The sequence below is a fragment of the Podarcis raffonei genome, chromosome 14, assembly GCF_027172205.1.
Source record: "Podarcis raffonei isolate rPodRaf1 chromosome 14, rPodRaf1.pri, whole genome shotgun sequence".
NCBI lineage: Eukaryota > Metazoa > Chordata > Lepidosauria > Squamata > Lacertidae > Podarcis > Podarcis raffonei.
In genome coordinates, this window is record NC_070615.1 from 45191269 (window position 1) to 45213279 (window position 22011).

General features: G+C 46.8%; 1 protein-coding gene across 1 annotated transcript in view; it reads left to right on the forward strand.

The window, feature by feature from the left end:
• Window positions 1-1483: 1483 nt before the first annotated feature.
• The window catches only part of EMP2 (epithelial membrane protein 2), a 31223-nt gene continuing 10695 nt past the window's right edge, over window positions 1484-22011 (forward strand). Inside the window, exon 1 of the mRNA XM_053364576.1 lies at window positions 1484-1637. The gene's annotated coding sequence lies outside the window, so the exon portion shown is untranslated. The remainder of the gene's footprint in view (window positions 1638-22011) is intronic.

A 22011-nucleotide genomic window follows, 5' to 3' on the forward strand; every position in this document is an offset into this window, starting at 1 on the left:
GTAATACCTGTAATGTTATTGCTTTATTCCCTTTGCAAATCGCCTTGAGGGTTTTCCCTTGAATAATCGAGCAATGTACACATATTTATGAAAGGAAATAAAGAGAAACAAAATGGATTTTCATCGCAGCACGTGCATTGTGAGGTACAAGTCCCTGCCCTGAGCACATTACAATCTAGAAAAACAGGTTTGGATGCTAAAGTAGAGAGATTCCTGCATTTCAGGGGGTTGGTCTAGATGACCACTGGGGTACCTTCCAACTCTACACTTCCATGAATCTATGATAGGTGCAGGTTGAACAGGAGACCAAAGTTAGGATAATAAAGGCACAGGGCACAGTTTCTCAAACACCTTGACTTCACAGACCCCTTGATGAACAAATAAAGTCATTGTCGACCCCAAAGCCTTATCAATATAAATGAAATAAAGTATGTGTTTTAAAAATGAATATACAAGGACATCAGAATTATTATTTTTGTACTGTATAAAAGAATGGGTTAAAAAGTGGAACTCTGGGTTGCTTTGGACCAGTCACTGCCTCTTAGCTGAGTCTACCTCAAAGGGTTGTTTTTGTGGGGATTAAACAAGGAGGGGGAGAACCGCACCTTGAACTTCTTGGAGGAAAAGGTTGGGGGTATAAATGCAATAAATAAGTATGAAATAGTACTACCAGTTGCCATCAGCTATCAAAAACCATTGAGGAAAAAGCCTTAGTCATCAGTGCCCATTAAGAAAATAACTGTTAATTATCCACCAGCCTTTTCAACAGACACCACACATGTTTCCAACTTGCTTGCAAGAGATTCTTGGCTTTAGTTGGTTTTTTTTAAAGAAATATTTCACTGAGTGAAATCCAATTTTAAGTGATCTCAGTAGCTTGGGAGGTGGAACAGGTTTGTTGCGTGTGTGAAATTCAAAAATTAAAGTAATTTAGGGTGGGGTGGGTTTTTTTGCTGTATTTTGTTGTATTTTAAAAATGTAGTTTGAAGCCAACACCTTTAAAATATTTTTTTATATAAAAAAAACGTGATTAAGTACAATTTGAGTGAGGACGGGAGAGAAGACACTTTTAATTCGGCTCAGCAAAACGCAGAATGTCCATTTTTAAGAAAAAGCTCAGCCAAGTTGCAGCTTACAAAAACCTTACGGAGAATGAAAATTCTGAAACTTCAGAGACGGGGCAAAGCAGCACAACTCTTGGAAGGAACACCATATTTGCAGCCATAAATTCACAAGGCAAGGGAGAACATCTGGAAGATAGTTTATTCCTGTGATGGGGCAGGAAACAAACAAATGCCCCTCTCCCAGTTTCCCCAGTTATGGGAACGTACCCTAAACATTTGGGAGTGGAGGTCGGTGGGTGAAATTTGCAGATCTGGGGCTTTCTTGTTTAAATCTCTTTCTCCCGCCGCTCTGCAGAGAGTGAAGAGAGAGATTGATTGGCACATTTGAAAAAAAATCCTTTTCTTCCCCTCTCCCCCTTTTCCACACCCAGCTCGGATTCTGACATCACCAATTGCTCCAGAAGGAGGCGGCGGCCAAGGGCAGCCCTTCAAAACAAGCTCCGCTTTCCGCCGCCTCGGCCAGCCCTGTGAACAAGAACCCAGCCAGCCCTCGGTGGCTAATAACCCCAGCCGGTGAGTAGCCAAAAAAAAAACAACCAAAAAAAAACTTGGAGAGAGTGGGAGGCTGGGGCTGGGGGGAGGGGGGGAGGAAGAGATTTTAAGGGAAATTATGGACCCTTCTTTAAATGCAAAAAGAAAAAGGTTGGGAGCCGGATGTGAGAAGGAAGGGAAGGGATGCAGAAAAGCGAAATAGGATCTCGGTGCGAATTAGAGAGGAACTTTGCTAACAAAGGAGGAGGAAAAGAAAGGCGCGGAGAGCGATTTTAAACAACTTCAGAGCAATTCTCGCTCTTCCGCGCCGCCCTCTTAAGTGCCTTTTTTCTGCAGCTGTTTTTTTTTTTGGGGGGGCGTCGTCTTAAAACCCTGCGTTTCCCCTTGCAATTTTGTGTGCACTGCGCTTATTTCAGATGCAAAGCAGGCAGGGGAAATCAAGGAGTGTTTGTGTGGATCAGTCTAAAATGCAAAGTATATATATATATTTTCCCCATCTGAGAAAGAAGCAGCAAGTTTGGATTTTACAGAGCGGGGGGTTTAAATCCGTTTCTTGTCTTTAAGAAAAACACACACAAAGTTAGCACCGTCGGGCTGCTCCAGGTTGCATGCAAGTAGATCTTTCTCTTGTGTGTGTGTGTGTTTTAAAAGTTGTTTCCTGGCATGTTTTCCTGGGTTTGAGCCCCCACACGGGTGGCCGGCATTTCTTGTGGATTGACGACTGTCTCCCCTCTAGTGGGGCGAAAGGGGATTACTCTTGGATTCAGCCAAGCTTTTTCACCACATGTCGGTTTGCGCTTTGTGGTTGCGTCTTGGCTCGCTTTGCAGCTTCAACCTGCACGCGCGCGCGCGCAGCACCCATCGTGGCCGGCTAAGTGTAAATTCTGTTTCGTGGCTTTATTATTTACCCACACGAGGGTCGTCATAGCTGAGCAAGAGGCAGCTCGTGGGTGGCTTGCAAAAAGTCCCAGGTTCAGTTCCTGACATCTCCAGTTAAGAAAGGATCAAGGGGCAAGAGGGAGCGGCCTTAGACTCGGGGCATCGGTGCGCCTTTCCCATTATCCCCTGCACGGACCGGCAGCAGCTCTGCAGGGTTTAGGGCAAAGGAGTATTTTTCCAGCTCCACCTGGCAGCGCCAGGTGTCGATCCTTGGACTTATTTGCATGCAAAGCAGATGCTGTACTACTTTCTCCCGGAATCGAATCTCCTCTATGCAAAGCAGTAGCTGAACAAAGTAATAGATTTGTGATCATCCCAGCTGCTGTGAGTCTCCCAGGATTGACACCCCAAGTGGCTGGAATATATGGGTGCAAAAGTCTGTGGCAAAGCGGAAGGGTGGGCTGGATTCGCCCTTCCCAAAAGAGAAATCATTTGCGTATTGAGTCCACCAATTCCATCGCTAATGGGGATCTGTTTCAGGAGGGTGCAAAATGTAATGCATAGATCTATCCACATTCAGGTTAAAAAACAAACCGACCACAGTTCCCATGCACGCCCAGCACACATTCAAAGTGCATGATTTCCCTCCCCCCCCCCACTGAAGAATCTTGGGAACTTTAGGTTGCCCCCTCACTGGGCTACAGTTCCCAGCACCCTTGCCAACGGTGGTTCTCATGATTTCTTGGAGGAAGTCAAGTGCTTTAAATGTGCATTGAGTTGCATTGTGTGGATCTGCCCAGTTGCTTCATATCTGGAAATTTGTGAATGCACTTAAAAGAGAGAGAAAAAAAGAACCCCCTTATGAACATATGAAACCAATGTAACATTTTGGCCAGCCTCATAGAACCGTATTTTGTATGCTAACGTTAACAAGAATTTCATGTTCCCCATCTGCTTGGAACTGGTCTTAAGGACAGCTTAAAATGCAATCCTTTTTATTTACTAGACATCTAAAGGTCTCCAAGTGACTTACAAACAATTTTAAAGCCTACTCACAAATACGTTTTACCAGTGACACCATTCATTTAAAAAACTGCATTTCCATGTGTGTGGATTAGACATGCTGTCTGCCCACCCACCCAAAGGGGATGGAGTGGGCTGGAGACTGAATCAATAAGAAATCCTTGTTGGCACGGATCTCTTTGAAAAGAAGCTTTTGTGGTGCCCCCGAGATACTTGCTGAACCATCCCTGTGACTGGTTCTGCGGATGCAAATCCTGCAAGACCGAGCAAACAAAACTCGAGGGACTATCCATGTCAAAATGGTTGGCATGAATCAGGCCACAAATGGGCGCTGGTGCATATTTAGAAGTTTTGGTGGTTGTTGTACCTGCGGCTCGAAGAGGAATTTTAGAGGCGCTTGATTTCAAGAGCACTTAGCTCATTTCACAACTCGCTTAGCATTTGGAACATGTTGAACAAGGAGCATTAAAAGCAGTCTTATATCAAATCAAAGAGTCATGGCTTCCCTCAAAGAATTCTGGGAGATGTAGTTTAAGGGTGCTGAGAGTTCTTGGGAGATTGCCTAGTCCCCTCATAGAGTTACGATTCCCTGGGAAGAGGGATTGGCTGTTAAACCACTCTGGGAATTGTAGCACTGGGAGGGGAAAAGGGAATCTCCTAACAAGTTTAAGCGCCCTTAACATACTACAGCTCCCAGGATTCTTTGGTGAAAGCTGTGACTATTTAAAGTGGAGTCATCGTGCTTTAAATATGTGAATGGGGCCAGAATCTGGAATGCTGAACTACCAATCAGAATGAATCTGGAATGCCAAACAGCCAATTAGAGGGAATGTGATGAAGTGATGAATTATATTTCTGCACAAATTGACAGGGAGATGCATTTATTCATTTACAATAAGAATATCTATAAGCTGCCAACTCATAAGGGGTGGAGAATCATGGTGGTGTAGACTGAAATCATGAATACACAATTGGATGATAAAATACTGAGCAGATGGAATTAGATTCGGAATCAGATTCTCCAAACAAACAAAACTTGGTGAAATCAAAAGGCTTTCCATAGGGGGCAGAATATCAACACTGCAGGTGCTTGTCTGATTTTAACAGAAACCTTGTTCCAAAATGCTACATATGCTTTATGCTGCTGCTGCTGTGCTTTTAAAATAACACGGTGTTTTGGAATGGAAATGAACAGGTTCAGTGGTTATGCTGAGCAAGTACTGTAACAGATGCATACAATTTATCAGGGATAACAGCTGGGCCACACTTGAGACTTTACAATCTCAAGTTGTTGAGTTTTTGTTGGACTGTGTCAAGGGATGAAACGTGGGGCTTTGGGACTGCGTCGGAATCCCTGCTCCTTAATTCCAAGTGGAAAGTCTGCAGCGGTGTTTCTCTCTGCACACGCTCAGAGGCACTCTTATTTATTATAGCCAACTCCACCTGCTTCTTTAAGGAAAGGGTGTGTGGCCAAGGAGGGGAGGCGGCTGTGCTTAATGGGTGTGGCTAAAGGGGGAGGAGAGTCGGGGCAGGACTATAAGACTGAGAACAAAACACCTTGTATGATAGTACTACACCTGGCAGTGGAGATGGAGACATGTGAATTTGAGAACGCTCTATAAGGCTGTTTCCTGCGATATATGCTGAGTCAGCCACCGGTCCATCTAACTCAGAGCTGTCTACACTGACTGGCAACAGCTCTCCACGGTTTTAGAGAGGAAGTCTCTCTCAGCCCTACCTGGAGAAGTCTGGGGTTGAACCTGAGGCCTTCTGCATGAAAAACAGAAGCTGTAGCACTGAGCTCCCAGCACCCAGCTCTCTCACAGGATAGAATTTATCCAGGGAGGGAATGCCATTCAAGCAGAAATCTCTTCTGGCGGAACCAAAGAGTGTGCATTCGAGGGTGGCAGCAGCACAAATATTTGCTATGCGCTGTCCCCGGTGGTTCAGTTCCAAGGGGAAGAAGGTACAGCATCTGTTGGTGAGGCTGGGGTCAGGGGAAGGGCTGTCGCTCAGAGGCAGAGTGGCTGCTTCGAATGCAGAAGCCCCTGGGTTCAGTCCTGAGGACTAGAAATCATCTTCTTTGGTGATCCCTCTTAGCTGAGTAAGATTGTCTTCTGTGGAGGCCAATTCTGGATCCACACGTCCTTCCACAGTGGGGACATTGGTTTCTGGGCAGGAGTTGATCACAGTGAGAGTTTGCCAAATGTGCCTTCCTCTTAGCACGTTTCTCCCTTTCGTCCTGAGTTTGAGCGTCTTCAAACCATGACACCTTTGGTAAAGGCTGTTCCCCAATTGGAGCGCTCGCAGGCCAATTCCAAGCCTGAGATCCTGGAGAGCCTCTGCCAGTCCGTGTAGACAATATGGAGCTAGATGGATGAAGGGTTTGACCTAACGGAAGGCAGTATCCTATTGGACAGGTCTCTGTCCTGAGGAACTTGCAATTGTTTCGAAAGCTATGGCCATTCGGGGGCGGGGATCTAGACACGTATTGTCAGGGAACTGCCATCGCAGCCAGGAGTGGAGGAAGGGCTCCCAAGCGATGCCGGAGAAGGTCCCAGCAGGAAAAGAGGGGACTCAGCGAGCGGGGAAGGAAATCAGCGTTACACCAGGGAGAAAGGCGGGCAGAGGCGGGCTTCGGAGAGATGGCTCCAGGACTCTTCGCCAGAGACCAGCGGGGAGAGCACAGGTCCTCCACTGCCCACACCCACCCTGCGCAGAAGACTTCCGCGCAGGGAGGCTAGGCGGAGACTATCCGTCAAGGAACTTTTATGTTGGAAGAAGTTCAGGAAACACCCACTGACGGATTCTGCCAGTGACTGAGACAGACGCGGATTCAGGACTGTCCAGCCAAGGGAAGGTTTATCCAGGCAACCTCGCCGAGAGTGGCGGCAACTTACGCACGAGCAACCCCCCAATTCCCATTACATGTATAAAAAAAATTGCTGTGAAAATACTGTTTTAAAGAAACGTTTTGAAAAATATATTGATTTGCTCTAAGCTCACCATCGCCATCTAGTGTCACATTTGTATAATGCAGTTAAAACGTTATATTTGCGAAGGCGTGGCTATAGTAAAGGGACCCCTGACTGTCAGGTCCAGTTGCGGATGACTCTGGGGTTGTGGCGCTCATCTCGCTTTATTGGCTGAGGGAGCCGGCATACAGCTTCCAGGTCATGTAGCCAGCATGACTCAGCCACTTCTGGTGAACCAGAGCAGCGCACGGAAACACTGTTTACCTTCCCGCCGGAGTGGTACCTATTTATCTACTTGCACTTTGTGCTTTCGAACTGCTAGGTTGGCAGGAGCAGGGACCGAGCAATGGGAGCTCACCCCGACACGGGGATTCGAACTGCCGACCTTCTGATCGGCAAGCCCTAGGCTCTGTGGTTTAGACCGCATGCATTAATTGCTTCATGTCCAGATTACTACAGTGCACTCTGTGTGGGGCTTCTTTCCTTCGTGCTTGACCCAGAAGTTGCAGTTCGTGCAGAATGCTGCAACACGATTGCTGACATGGGGGAGGCCTTGTCAGCATGGAACATCTGCACTCAGAGCTCTGCACTGGCTGCCAAATTGCTGCAAGGCTGATTTCAAGGTGTTACTCTTAGCATGTAAATCCCGCAACAATTAAAAACCCTTTTTACCTGCACAATTGCTTTACCTCACTGGTATGCTTCGATCTATAGAACTGGCATGGGCAGAGGTGCCACATAATACCTGTTCTGATTTTTTTTTTAAAAATGTTCCCATTAAAGATTTTCCCAGGTTACAAAAGTACAGACATCTTTATGTCGGTGCAACCTGTTCTGCATTGATCTTTTAGTGCCTAGAGTAATATACCCTCTACAAAGGAAAGCTACAAGGTTTGGGGGCCCTTTAATTCTGACCCACCCCAAAAGCAAATACGAGGGGTGGTGGTAGAGGGATGGGACAGAGGTTTGTAAAAGATGGAGAATGCTTTTGCCCTCTCCCTCATAAAACTAGAGTGCAGAGTATCCCTGGGAAACTTGATTGACAAGAAAAGATCAGGACAAAGGGAAACCCTTCTTTCCACAGCACAGCATTAAGCTGCAGAAATCACTGTCTCTGCATGCGATGATAGGTGGCTTTAAATGGGGATTATCTCAAAAGACATGGCACAAAAGGAAAATAGATGGGGAGGGAGGAGGAAATCGGCACACCTGGGTGCAAGTCTTTAAGCTAGAGCAGCTGTTCTCTTGACCAGCTGGGATGGAAAGAGTTCAAGGAGAGGAGGAGCCAAAAGTTACAGAAACATGGAATTGTAGATCTGGAGGGAATCCCAGGGGTCATCTAGACCAACCCCTCCAAGTGCTGGTCTCACCACTGGCCAAGTGCCCCAATACTGAGGGAGTGGTTGACTGATGCTCACCTAGATGGACCTTTGGTTTGATCCAGCACTGATCTTCTTAGGTTTTGTTCCCATGGGGTTTCCTTGTCATTAATGAGCAGGGAAGGAAAGGCACCCCCCCCACACACAAACACCGCATTTTCTGGGGCTCAGCATAGTGATGAGCGAATCGATCAATGTTTGTCCTCTCAGTTCCTCATTTTTCCAGTCTTAAATCTAGTCCTCCACATTTCCAAATGGGTTCTTCTTTTAACACCAGCCGGAAAATTAACCAGCATTTTCCCTGCTAATTTCCCACAACATACACATTTTTGTATTCGGTCTTGCCTAAGAGATGCACCTTTTGCAAATTTTTGGAAATAGCCCTCCTGTAATGCATTTGTGCACAGTGGTACCTTGGTTCTCAAACACCTTGGGACTCAAGCAACTTGGAACTCAAACACTGCAAACCCCGAAGTAAGTGTTCCGGTTTGCGAACTTTTTTCGGAAGCCGAACATGATCCATTTTGAGTGTTACACTTCCATTTTGAGTGCTGCACTTCCATTTTGAGGGTTACGCTGAGGTCCGTCTGTTTTTGCTATATATTTTGCATTTTTGTTTCTGTGGCTTTTTTGTTTTGTTTTTGTGACTGTGTGGAACCCAGTTCAGCTACTGATTGATCGATTGTGTGACTGCAGTATATTGTTTATTGCTTTCCTTTTATGGATCAATGGTCTCGTTAGAGAGTAAAATTCATGTTAAATTGCTGTTTTAGGGGTTGTTTTTAAAAGTCTGGAACAGATCAATCCATTTTGCATTACTTTCTATGGGAAAGCGTGCCTTGGTTTTGGAACGCTTTGGTTTTGGAACGGACTTCTGGAACGGATTAAGTGTGAAAACGAAGGTAGCACTGAATATCATTTTAAGCAACATATACCCCTGTACCTTAGTATATGCCTTCTTGTACACATCACTCGGCTGCAGAACTGCGCTGTGAATTTTGCAGAAGCGTGAATGTCAAAAGCCGCCTCCATTTTGATTTGTGAGTTGCTTTGGAAAGTACGAATTAAGTCGGTTTGCCTTTGAATGCAAACTGAATTGAATTTCTCCCCACCTTCCCCCCTCCCTGGTCTGTGTGCCCTTTAACCGGCTTTTTAAAAAAGCCCTAAGCATTGCAGAGTCACAAGGGCTGGAGCTAAAACTTTGCGCGAACTCTGATCCCTCTCTGCCCAAACCCTGTTTCCTGAAAGTGTCATCTTGGGTGAGTGAAGGGGCTTGCAAGGCATGGGAAAGTTTTGCTAAGAATCGCACGGCTGTCATCGGCCATGACTTTGCCCTGGCTGGCTGAGGGGTGGAAGTCGGGCACACCCCAAAGTTGAACGGAATATAGTGGCGAGACAGAGAATGCCACTCAAGATCTTGACAGACAGTCGCTTCCCCGCCCGGTTATCCTGTGGATGAACTGCTCCTTTGGCCCCGTCAAGCTCGTGAGTCAACCTTCAAAATGGGGTGGGAGTCTCAGGGCCAACAAGTGAGGAAAGAGCTACGCTTTGGGAATTAGCAGCAGAAACGCGTCAGACAATGGCGTGGTTGTGTCCTCAGAATATTGTGGTGGCTGATTTAATGTGTTTAATCAGAGGAAAAACCATTGCTGACATTTATTAAGGATTGGAAACCTTCTTCTGGACTTGTTGCATGGAAGAAGAAAAATGAGCTCATAATATCTGGGTTTGAAGATGGAAAAATATTGGCTTGTAGAAAATAGAATAGTAGGATGTCCAATTTGAGTGGATACTTTGAATAAGTTACTATATTTAGCTGACAGGCAGAGAACTGGAAGCCTTTCCATATTTTTCTTTTCTTGTTCTCCTCACTCTCTTTTCTTTTGATTTCTTTTTCCTTCTCTTTGCTCCTGTTTCTTTTAGATTAGGTTTTAAAAGCATTTCTTTTATTCTGGTGGTGTTATAAAAAGATACTTGATGTTGTGTATAAACTTTTGTATATCTTTGATCAGTATCAATAGAAATTAAAATGTTTTGAGGGAAGATAATATTGTGGTAGCTTCTGGATCGGGAACCTATCTCCCTCTCACACCGGTTTTATCTTAAAAACCCCATCCGCATTAGTTCAGTGGAGGGGGCCTTTGCAACATCTGCAGCTCTTTTGTGGTGGAACGGAATTTTGCAGAACCTGGTGCCCATCAGAGATTTTGGACTACAATTCCCATCAGCCCTGAGTTCAATATGCAGGACAGAAGACTGCAGAGTGATGGAGCTGTGGATGATGGATGTTTAAACCTGGAAGAAAAGGGAGAGTGCCACAGGCCTCTGATGGAAATGTGGCAGCACAGGAAGTTGTCTTACAGTGAGTCAGATCATTGATCCATCTAGCTCAGTATTGTTTACACACTGTGTCCTATTCTGGGCACCACAATTTAAGAAGGATGTCAACAAGCTGGAACATGTGCAGAGGAGGGCAACCAAGATGATCAAGGGTCTGGAAACCAAGCCTTGTGAAGAACAGTTGAGGGAGCTGGGTACGTTTAGCCTGGAAAAGATGAGACTGAGAGGAGATATGATAGCCATCTTCAAATATCTTAAGGGCAGTCACATGGAAGATACCTCGGTACCTCGGGTTACATACTCTTCAGGTTACATACGCTTCAGGTTACAGACTCCGCTAACCCAGAAATAGTGCTTCAGGTTAAGAACTTTGCTTCAGGATAAGAACAGAAATCATGCTCCGGCGGCGCGGCGGCAGCAGGAGGCCCCATTAGCTAAAGTGGTGCTTCAGGTTAAGAACAGTTTCAGGTTAAGTATGGACCTCCAGAACGAATTAAGTACTTAACCCGAGGTACCACTGTATTTAATTTTTTATTTTTTACCAACAACCAAACACAAACAGTGAAACCCCCAGGCGGCTGATACATTGGGTATACATAATCAATAATAACATATTCAAATCAACCATATGTAGACTTCTGTATAACTTAACACTCCTCCATCCACAAAGTTTATTTAACTTTTAACATTTTAACATTTTAATTGCCCCAAATTGTTCAAACCTGCCCAAATAATTCAATAATCTTCTCAAACCAATCCTCCTCTTTCTCACTGATCTTAAACCCTTTCATTCTGTGTATCTTCACAGTTAGATACTTTAAAATTATAATATTGTTCAGTTTTTTCCTCCATTGGTTCACCCCTAGCTCTTCAGCATTTTTCCAATTACTCGCTATAACCTATCTGGCTGCAGTTACCATCAATTTTACCCATTTACATTCCTCTTTTGTTTTTAACTCGGTGCTACTCAGACTAAAAAGAACCATTAATTTAGATATTCCCACTCTCCTACCCACAATTCCCGATATTTCTATACCAATCTGTTTCCAAAATTCATTAACTAACGGACAGTCCCACCACATATGACTGTACATTCCCATCACTCCACATTTCCTCCAACAATTCTTACTTCCAGATTTTGTAATATGATATAACCTTACAGGTGTATAATATCATTTTTGTACCAACTTCAACCCCTGTTCCTGGATTATCCGAGACGTCGCAACAAAGGGTGGTTGCCGAAAGATTCTTTCCCAATCTTCATCTAAAATCTGTTCCTGAATTTCCAATATTCTTTCAAAGGGCTGTTGGATGGTGGAACGGTTTCCCTTGGGGGATTGTGGCCTCTCCTTCCTTGCAAGTTTTAAAGCAGAGTTTGGATGGCCATCTGTCATGGAGGCTTTAATTGAGATTCCTGCATTGCAGGGGGTTGGACTAGATGAATCTTGGGATCCCTTCCAACTCCATGATCCAATGACTGGCAGTGACCTTCTCGGATTTTGAATAGGGGTCTCCACCAGCTGCACTTGGAGACTTCAGACTTCCTATATTGCAAAGCAGATCCTCTTCCACTGAGCTCCAGCCCTTTCCTTAAAATTAAAGTAGGATTCTAGTCCTCATGGTTCTCAGTGAAGGGTTAAACTAAACAAGAGCACCGGTCTTGAAAGGCCTACATTGGCTCCCAGTACGTTTCTGAGCACAATTCAAAGTGTTGGTGCTGACCTCCTGCTCCCAAACAAATGGATTCAAGCTGCAAGAAAGGAGATGCTGACTCAAAATCAGGAGGAACTTTCTGATCGTAAGAGCTCTTCAACAGTGGAACGGTCTCTCCCGGGAGGTTGTGGACTCTCCTTCCTTGGAAGTTTTTAAGCAGAGGTTGGGTGGCCATCTGCCATGGATGCTTTAGCTGAGATTCCTGCATTACAGGGAATGGACTGGTCTACCACTGGGAGGTCTCCTTCCAACTACAGTAGTACCTTGGGTTAAGTACTTAATTCGTTCTGGAGCTCTGTTCTTAACCTGAAACTGTTCTTAACCTGAAGCACCACTTTAACTAATGGGGCCTCCCACTGCCACTGCGCTGCCGCTGCATGATTTCTGTTCTCATCCTGAAGCAAAGTTCTTAACCCAAGGTAATATTTCTGGGTTAGCAGAGTCTGTAACCTGAAGTGTACATAACCTGAAGCATATGTAACCTGAGGTACAACTGTATTCGATGATTCTAACATCCCCACACCCATTTGACAAATGGCATGTGACAGGATCAACGCTATCAGCTGAAGGACAGAGGCAACCCTGTCCATGAAGGACAGTTTCCTCGTGCTCCAGGATGATAAGCCTCAAGACTCTCACAAGGATGTTATTAGGACAATTAAGATGGCGGCACCGGACTCATCTCAATGACTTCTCCCCCACTTGGGCAAAAAGTTGCTAGGGAGAATGGAAGGAAACGCCAGCCATAGGGTCACCCTTTGGGCACAGCCAGTGGCCTGATTGCCACGCCTGGAGCTGCACTTTGTTTTCTAAAAAACACACAAAAACACAGTGTTCCCTAAATGTGTCACACAGGTTATCCCAGTAAATCCTTACAAGCCAGTAAAGGAGCTGAGATGCACAGTCTCTCGATTTACAGTTTCGCAGCTTTAAATCTCTCTCTCTCTCTCTCTCTCTCTCTCTCTCTCTCTCTCTCTCACACACACACACACACACACACACACACACACACATATATATAAAATTTTCAACAATTATAAAACATACTTTTATTTATCTTATACAATTTTTTTTTACTTCTGCCAATCACATCTGAAAATTTTCCAATCTTTCCCACTTAATTTACATTTCTTACTTTCGCTATTACTCATAACTAATGTCTCTCTTCTTTATCTTCTTTGCAATATTTCATATATTCCTCCTTACAAAACTTGCTAAACCCCGCCGCCAAGCCTCCACATGATTGGTTGGCTACCTGGGGGCGTGGCATGTCAGCCAGGCCAGCTGGACAGGGGCCGGAACGTCCCCCTGCCAACGCGGAAAACTGCTACCGCTCACAACTCCTCCCCTCTGTAAGGAGGAAGGCTTTCTCTTTCAAGGAAACAAAGGCTGGCGGTGGACAATTTGGTCTTCAGCCTGTCGACAAGCCAATTCCATTTGGATTGTTCAAGGGAGATCTTTTTTCCTAGGCTCCCGGCAGCAGTGTCACTAGCCGCTCCGGCACCTGGTACGGTGCATGCGTCAGCTGGGGCTCCACTTCGTTCTGGGGTGATGCCAGGAGCTCCGCCCCTTTGCAGCCCCTCCTGCCTGGCCACCCCCCCCGGCAGCTGCTCTCGCTGCTGCTGAGGTTGCAGGGAAAACCAGGACGAGGAGGAGGAAGAGGGGGCAGGAGGCGGAGATCCATACACAGCCCCTGCTGCAATTGACTGGATGGGATGGGTACCCTCCAACTTCTCTCCTCCAGCAAACCAGACGTGGGGCACCTCAGAGAAAAGCGGGTGGGATGGACGAGGGGAGAGAAGATCAAAGAGACCGGGGGGTGGGGAGCGGCGAAGGAAGTGGGGAGAAAGCCAAGAGTGAAGGAAGGAGGACGACTAGGGGGAAGATGGAAGCAACGTGAAGGCGGGCGAGAGGGAGGGATGAAGGGGGATGAAGCCAGAGAAAGAAGAGCCGTCAGTGGGGTGGGGCAAGCCAAGGCAGGGGCGTGGCGTGGAGCCCCTCCTCGGCTTCCCTCTCAGCTGGGGGGCAGCTGAGGGAGAGGTGGTGGGCAGGTGCCTAGCGCCAGCCGCTTTACGTTACGTTTCTGGACTGAACTAAAAAGCCCATTAGAAAACAACAGCAACTCATATTTTTGTCATTTTGTCACCCCCCCCCAACTGATGATACCCGGGACGGACCACACCCCCCCTTTCTTCCGCCCCTGGCTCATGGGCATCCTGATCAATTATAAGATGTTCATAGTTTTAACGTTTTTTTAAAATAAACCCCCCCCCGAAAACATAGGATGGCTTGCCGACCTGGGCTCCTTCGGGGGGGGGTGGCAAAATTTAAATTTGATAGATAAATAAATAAAGCTATGTACGCTACGCTGCAAAAACCCGATCTTACCCGCTGAATACGATCTTATCAGTGGAAAACCCAGAGAGATATTTTGCTAATGCGAGCTTCAGTTCTGCAGGCAAGATTGCATTTTTGCATTAATCAGTATCTTAATCGGTATATATTAGCAAAATACAGCGCAAGCAAAAGTGTGAATGAGCATTCCTTCTCTTACTCTGCACTTAGAGAAACCTGGTGCAGAGTACTGTAGCACAAGGGGCTCTCCCAGATGACTTATTTGTTGAACATTCATCCTGATTTTCTTGCACCTGGTTTATGAAGGAGTTAGATTATAACCTGTCTTTATTATGCAACTGTTCTGATTTGCTTCTGGGACAGTCCATCCTGGGTTTTTCCTTTAATGTCTTCCCATTGGTCCTTCATTCACTCTCCGCTTTTCAATGCATTTCCCTGTCACTTTCCTAACAGCAAAAATCAGTTTATTTTTGGAAGTGGATTCGTCCCACTAGTGCAACAGAGTGCTCTAATCTGCTTCAACTGCACAAAACTAATTTCCTGGTATCCGCTGGAATCCCAGAAAATAGCAACGGTCTGGAGGCATCCCGGGTCTCACTCAATCCCTGCCATGGAAATTCTGCATGAGCGTGATCTACCGTATTTTTCGCTCTATAGGGCACACCGGACCATAGGGCGTACCTAGTTTTTTTGGGGGGGAAATAAAGAAAATCCCCCCCAGAGCCCCAAAAAGCAAAGAAGCCATGACAGCGAGCGGGTTGGATCCCGCTAGCTGTCTTGGCTTCGTTTTTAGCCTCGGGGCTGGGGGTCCAGGAGCGAAGGCGAGGTTGCGCTCAACCTCGCCATCGCTCCCGGAGCTTGCTGCTATCCGCAAGCCTTCTGAGCCCGGTGGGAACTCCCGCCGGGCTCCGAAGGCTTGCGGATAGCTGCCCTAAGCCCGGGGTGCACAGCGCCGCGCTCCCCGGGCTTCGAGCTGCAGGCAGCTATCCGCAATCCTTTGGAGCCCGGCAAGAGTTCCAGCCGGGCTCCGCAGGCTTGCGGATGGCTTCCTGAAGCCTGGAGAACGAGAGGGGTCGGTGTGCACCAACCCCTCTCGCGCTCCAGGCTTCAGCAAAAGCCTGCATTCGCTCCATAGGATGCACACACATTTCCCCTTCATTTTTGGAGGGGAAAAACTGTGCCCTATAGAGCGAAAAATACGGTAATCACTTTAGCCGGTATAACGGCGTAAAAGTCAAGTCCCTGCCTTGGCCTGAGCCCTCAAGTTCTGCCAGTCTGAGGAAGACAGAGTCTTAACCTAAGAACTGCCTTCTTGGACCAGACCAGAGCATCCTGTTTCCGCCAAAAGTCCAGCCAAATGCCCTTCTCCCCCTGGGAAATTGCAGCACACAATCTGTCAAAACAACCCAGAGAAGGAATGAGATAAGGAATGCAAACTGGAAGGATATGTGAAAATATGTCAAAATAGCTTTGACAGGCCTCGTTTGAAACTATTCAAATAGGTCTTATTCCAAATAGTAATCCCAGCTGTGGCCAGAGAAACCTGGATCTGAAAAAGAACATTGTATAGGATCAGGATTTATAGGGGAGTAGATGCCACTCACAGGGACGTGGGTGGCACTGTGGGTTAAACCACAGAGCCTAGGACTTGCTGATCAGAAGGTCAGCGGTTCGAATCCCCGCGACGGGGTGAGCTCCCATTGCTTGGTCCCTGCTCCTGCCAACCTAGCAGTTCAAAAGCACAAAGTGCAAGTAGATAAATAGGTACCGCTCCAGCGGGAAGGTAAACGGCGTTTCCGTGCGCTGCTCTGGTTCACCAGAAGCGGCTTAGTCATGCTGGCCACATGACCCGGAAGCTGTATGCCAGCTCCCTCAGCCAATAAAGCGAGATGAGCGCCGCAACCCCAGAGTCAGTCACAACTGGACCTAATGGTCAGGGGTCCCTTTACCTTTACCTTTAGATGCCACTCAGGCCCGATGCAAGCTTGGGGGAAAATCAATATTCAGTCAGTGATGTGCAGTACAAATTTCAGTATCTGGGATACTTCAGTGGTACAACGAATAGACAAAGCTGTTTCAGCTTCTGGGTTTTTCCTCAGACAAAATGCACATCACCAGCTTGCAGGGAAGCAGTCATGTTGAGACAGGTGCCATACCATCCAATTTTTTCAGAACAAAAAAACCGGGACGCACATCATGTGCCACAATCTCAGTCGGCAAAAAAGGCGCTTTTGGGGGGCACGAACTTATGCAGCTCCCCCAAAAGTGCTTTTTTCAGGGGGCAAGAGGGTGGTTCAAGAGTGCACAGGATTGCGGTACCCAACATGGGTTCTGTGACCCTGGATTGGTAATTTGGTTAGAGTGAGGTGCTGATAATGCCAAGGTTGCAGGTTTGATCCCCGTAAGGGATAGCTGCAAATTCCTGCATTGCAGAGGATCGGACTAGAATCGGGGACCAGCAAACTTTTCCAGCAGGGGGCCGGTCCACTGTCCCTCAGATCTTGTGGGGGGCCGGACTATATGTTGCTACGATTATGACCTGCATTTTTGGCAAAAACCCTTATTGGGACCAACCCCAACGTTGCCCAAATGTGATTTTTTTTTTGGGGGGTGTTCCCTCATACACCCACGCTGCTTCCTTTGCGTTTTGTGCATTGACAGTTATTTCTCTCATAAGGTGGGGGGGGGGGCTGAGGTAAGTGCGCCATTCCAGTCAGCCCTGGAGAGCGTGTGCGCATGTGTGGGTGAAGGGAGAAGCCGTTGGCCACACTAAGGCTGGCGACACTCAAGCAAAAACATTATTTTATCTGCGTGAGGGAAGGCGAGGCGGTGGCGGCTATTTACCTTTCCTTTTTTTTAACATAATTTTTATTGAATTTTTCCATATTTCATTTTAACTCAATACACATATTCACAACATATTGTTTGCTCAAAGTGAGCTTTGACCTCTTTTTCTGACATCCCTATAGCCTACAACATATCTTTCGCATTCCCATAATCATTTCTTTATCTATAATCACCTTAAGAAATCACATTCTTATTTATAAATCTGCATCATAATTTCACTTTACAAAACATTTCACGTTAATGCTACAAACATTTTTAAATGAGTACAGTTTTCTTTCAAATAATAAATAAATTTGCTCCAGTCCCTTTGATATTTTTCTTCGGGCCGATTCCTGATTCTCCCCGTCAGCTTCGCCAACTCCACAAATTCTACCATTTTTATTTTCCAGTCTTCCAATGTAGGGAGTTCTTGCTGCTTCCACCTTTGAGCCAAGAGGATTCTTGCTGCCGTTGTGGCATACATGAATAAATTTACATCTTTTTTTATTAATTTCTTCATCAGTTAGCCCTAATAAGAATGCCTCTGGTTTTTTGCTAAAGTTATATTTTAATATTTTTTTTAATTCATTGTAAATAATGTCCCATAAAGCCTTGACCTTAGCACAGGACCACCACATATGTAGGAAGTTCCCTTCCTTCACCTATTTACCTTTCCATGGCTCGTACCGTGTAGCTAACAGGCGGCCTCCCCAGCAGAGCGCAGAACTGTTTTGGAGTGCAGCCATCCAGGTGCTCCCTGCTTCCTTTGGCAGGGAGCACCGTTGCCACAGACCCCGGCAGGCGTCGCTCCCGAGATGCCTTTGAGCCCCTGCCGCCGCAACTGCCCTTCCTGAGGTCAGTCGCTGGCAGCTCCATGGTGGAAATCCGAACTGCGGCTCCTTTTCCCTCTTCCCCACCCCGGAAGAAAAGATTGCTGCGCGTGACGAACAGAGAAGGGGCTTTTCTCGAACAGCCGCTTGTCTCACTTTTGTCCCCCAAGCCTGGCTGAGTCGCAAAAACCATCGTGCGCACTACGCCGGCTGCCTGGATTCCCGGACCGTCTGCAGGCCGGACCTGGAAGGCAATTGGGCCTGATCCAGCCCGCGGACCTTAGTTTGCCGACCCATGGACTAGAATCAGCCTTTCTCAACCTGTGGGTCCCCAGATGTTGTTGAACTACAACTCCCATCACCCCTAGCTAGCAAGGCCATTGCTCAGGGGTGATAGGAGTTGTAGTCCAACAACATCTGGGGACCCACAGGTTGAGAGCCGCTGGGTCTCTTCCAATTCTGTGATTCTGTGCTACTCCAGAGGGTAGAAACCAAACCAATGGATTCAAATGACAAGAAAAATGACTCTGACCAAACATTGGGAAGAACTTTCTGACAGTGAGAGCTGCTGGACAGTGGAAATGGACTCCCTGGGGAGGTGGTGGTTTCTCCGTCGTTGGAGGTTTTTAAGCAAAGTTTGGCTATCATGTATGATCTAGTTGAGATTCCTGCATTGCAGGGGGTTGGACTAGATGGTCTTTGGGGTTCCTTTCAGCCCTACAACTCTATGGTTCTACGGGACCAACTTTTCACCATTTCTATTTTCCCAGGAATTTGGCCGGCATCCATGGCTGGTTGTGTGGGGTCTATATATCTTTGTCTCATTTTTATTCCTGGGTTTCATTCCTGTTGCTTCAGGATTTTTCTGTTGTGGGAAAGGCTTTGTAAATGCAGTAAACCTTGACCTAACCCTAAGCACCCAGCTGAGGGCACATATTCCCCTTTTTCTAAGGGAGACATTTGAGCCGGAGGAACAAGGCCTGTGTCTTATTTTGGGTTTGGCAAATGGATGAGATGATACTGAGTCTCCCATCTTGGACAGTGTCAGAGCCAGTGTGGTGTAGTGGTTAAGAGTGGTAGACTCGTAATCTGGTGAACCGGGTTTGCTTCCCCGCTCCTCCACATGCAGCTGCTGGGTGACCTTGGGACAGTCACACTTCTCTGAAATCTCTCAGCCCCACTCACCTCACAGAGTCTTTGTTGTGGTGGAGGAAGGGAAAGGAGAATGTTAGCCGCTTTGAGACTCCTTCGGGTAGTGATAAAGCGGGATATCAAATCCAAACTCTACATGCCTTCTGTTTCTCTCTCAAACTGCACCCCAGCCCACCCTTGAGTGGTCTCTGCTTCATTCAGGGCAAACTTTTTGACCCCTGCCTATTGTGTACCTGAACAGCGAGCTGTTTGTTCAACAGCAATTCAGCTTCCTGCCTTGGCCTGCCGAAAGGAAAACCCAAGTGCTTTCTTCCAAACCAAACTCCAACTTTCCCTTTCCACGCCGTGCTGTGGAGGAACCGACGAAACGGGGGAGAAATATCCTGGCCTTGCAGAAAGTAAAAAAAAAATCCCTGTTAAGGGGAGTTTGCAAAAGAGTGTTATAAGAATTTCAGGGTCTCAGATATAGAATAAATATTCATAAATGCACACCTATCTAAATATATGAACCATGTGTCTGAAATAGTACAGGAGAGCAACCCTGAAGCCATTTTGACTCTCCCAGTGACCTCAAATATACCTCTGCAGTAAGGGAGGCAAATGGGGAAAGCCTTCCCATTGTCTTTTTGCTTACAAATCCTGTTTTAAGGGCGTATTTGTGCATGAATAGGGTGAGCCTGTGACCTGGATTCAGGAACTAAAGTAAACGGCCACAAAAGAATGGCTTTGCTGCCCAGGTAATGCAATCAGTGACCATTATCAGGTATCCTGGTTGTAGCCCGCCTCCTTCTGTGATGTATGTATGATGTTTTTTGGGGGTGGTCTTGGGCTACAGGGTGGGCTATTTCAAGAGTCTCTATAAGAGCTTGCACACCACTGTTCAGGGTTCTGCCTCCTGCTTGTGGTGGGTGGGGACCCTGTTACAACAGTATATTTTCCTTCAATAAAGATCAGGCTTACTAGCCGCTTTGCTTCTCAATATACTCTAGTTGGCCTCTGTTATTTTCTCCAACCGATAGGGAACCCACTTAAGGACTCTGTACGAGCTCTGGAATACCCCATAAGGGAAAGGGAGCAGTTTTTTCTTATAGCAAGAGGATGGCGTCTGGCCTCCCTAGAGCATTGGGAAAATGCCCCCTCAAAACCCATAACCACCAAAGTGACAAATATAGGGTGACATTTACGGATAGGCTGTGGTTCAGTGGTAGATTAACTGCCTTGCATGCAGTGGGTCACAGGTTCGGTTTCCGGCATCCCTGGGTAGGATTGGAAAGCTCGCTGTCTGAAATCCCAGAAAGGCACTGTCATTCAGTGGTAACCCGTTCTGGTACTTCTGTGTTTCGGCAGTCCGTGACCCAAAAAAACGTAAACTGAAGTGTCTGTAACCCGAGGTATGACTGTAGTTCATTTTGTAGATACAGTGGTACCTTGGGTTACATACGCTTCAGGTTACATACGCTTCAGGTTACAGACTCCGCTAACCCAGAAATAGTGCTTCAGGTTAAGAACATTGCTTCAGGATGAGAACAGAAATTGTGCTCCGGCGGCGCGGTGGCAGCAGGAGGCCCCATTAGCTAAAGTGGTGCTTCAGGTTAAGAACAGTTTCAGGTTAAGTACGGACCTCCAGAACGAATTAAGTACTTAACCTGAGGTACCACTGTAGTAGTAGTAGTAATAATATTTCTACCCCGCCCATCTGGCTGGGGTTCCCCAGCCACTCTTCTAACAAAAGATTAAAAATACATTAAAACATCAGTCATTAAAAACTTCCCTAAACAGGGCTGCCTTCAGATGTCTTCTAAATGTCATATAGTTGTTTATTTCCTTGACATCCGATGGGAGGGTGCTCCACAGGGCGGGTGCCACTACTGAGAAGACCCTCTGCCTGGTTCCCTGTAACCTCACTTCTCGCAATGAGGGAACTGCCAGAAGGCCCTTGGTGCTGGACCTCAGTGTCCAGGCTGAACGATGGAGATGGACACGCTCCTTCGGGTATACTAGGCCATGGCCGTTTCCGTTTATTCCAACAGTAACAGAAGGGGAACAGCTCAAGCTCCCAGGTGCCTGTGTTCAACACCAGATCCGATGGATTCCTTTACGGATCTCTGGGTTGTGCAGAGAGGAAGAGGGCTTGGCTGTCGTGTTTGAGATGCCCGTCTTCCCAAAATTAAAATGCGAAAAAGAAGGAAGAGGAAATGAGGCAAAATGGAACGAAGAGAGAAAGAACTTCAGGAGAGCTTGGCTGAATCGGACCAGCATTCTGTACTCAGAGCAGCCAACCAGCTGCCAATGGGAAGAGGACAAATACACCCCACCTCTCCCAAAGCTGCACCTCTCGCCGTTCCTACTTTTCAAGTGTTTTTACCTGGTGGGAATCTCCCTTTGAACTGTGATAATGCCTCTTGCTTGCCTGGATACAGGATGGAGAGACCAGTGTGTGCATGTAGAAACCCATGGCTTTGGGATGGCTGGAATGTAGGCTAATGTAGAGTCACACCTGTCTCTCCACCCACCTTTGCCTCTGGACCAACGCACTGCTGGCATGCGGCCCACAAAGGAACACAGCCAGATGCCTCTGGGAATCCCAGAAGCAGGGCATCAAGGCAGCCGCCCTTCCCCTTGCGTGCCCCTGGAATTTGGTACTGCCAGATAGATTGCCTTGGTGCATGGAAGCTCTCTCTCTCTCTCTAGCTAGCTCGGCTAATTGAGGTCCAGCTCCAAGGGCCTTCTGGTGGTTCCCTCACTGCGAGAAGTGAAGTTGCAGGAAACCAGGCAGAGGGCCTTCTCAGTGGTGGCACCTGCCCTGTGGAACGTCCTCCCATCGGATGTCAAGGAAATACTACCTGACGTTTAGAGGACATCTGAAGGCAGCCCTGTTTAGGGAAGTTTTTAATGACTGATGTTTTAATGTACAGTGGTACCT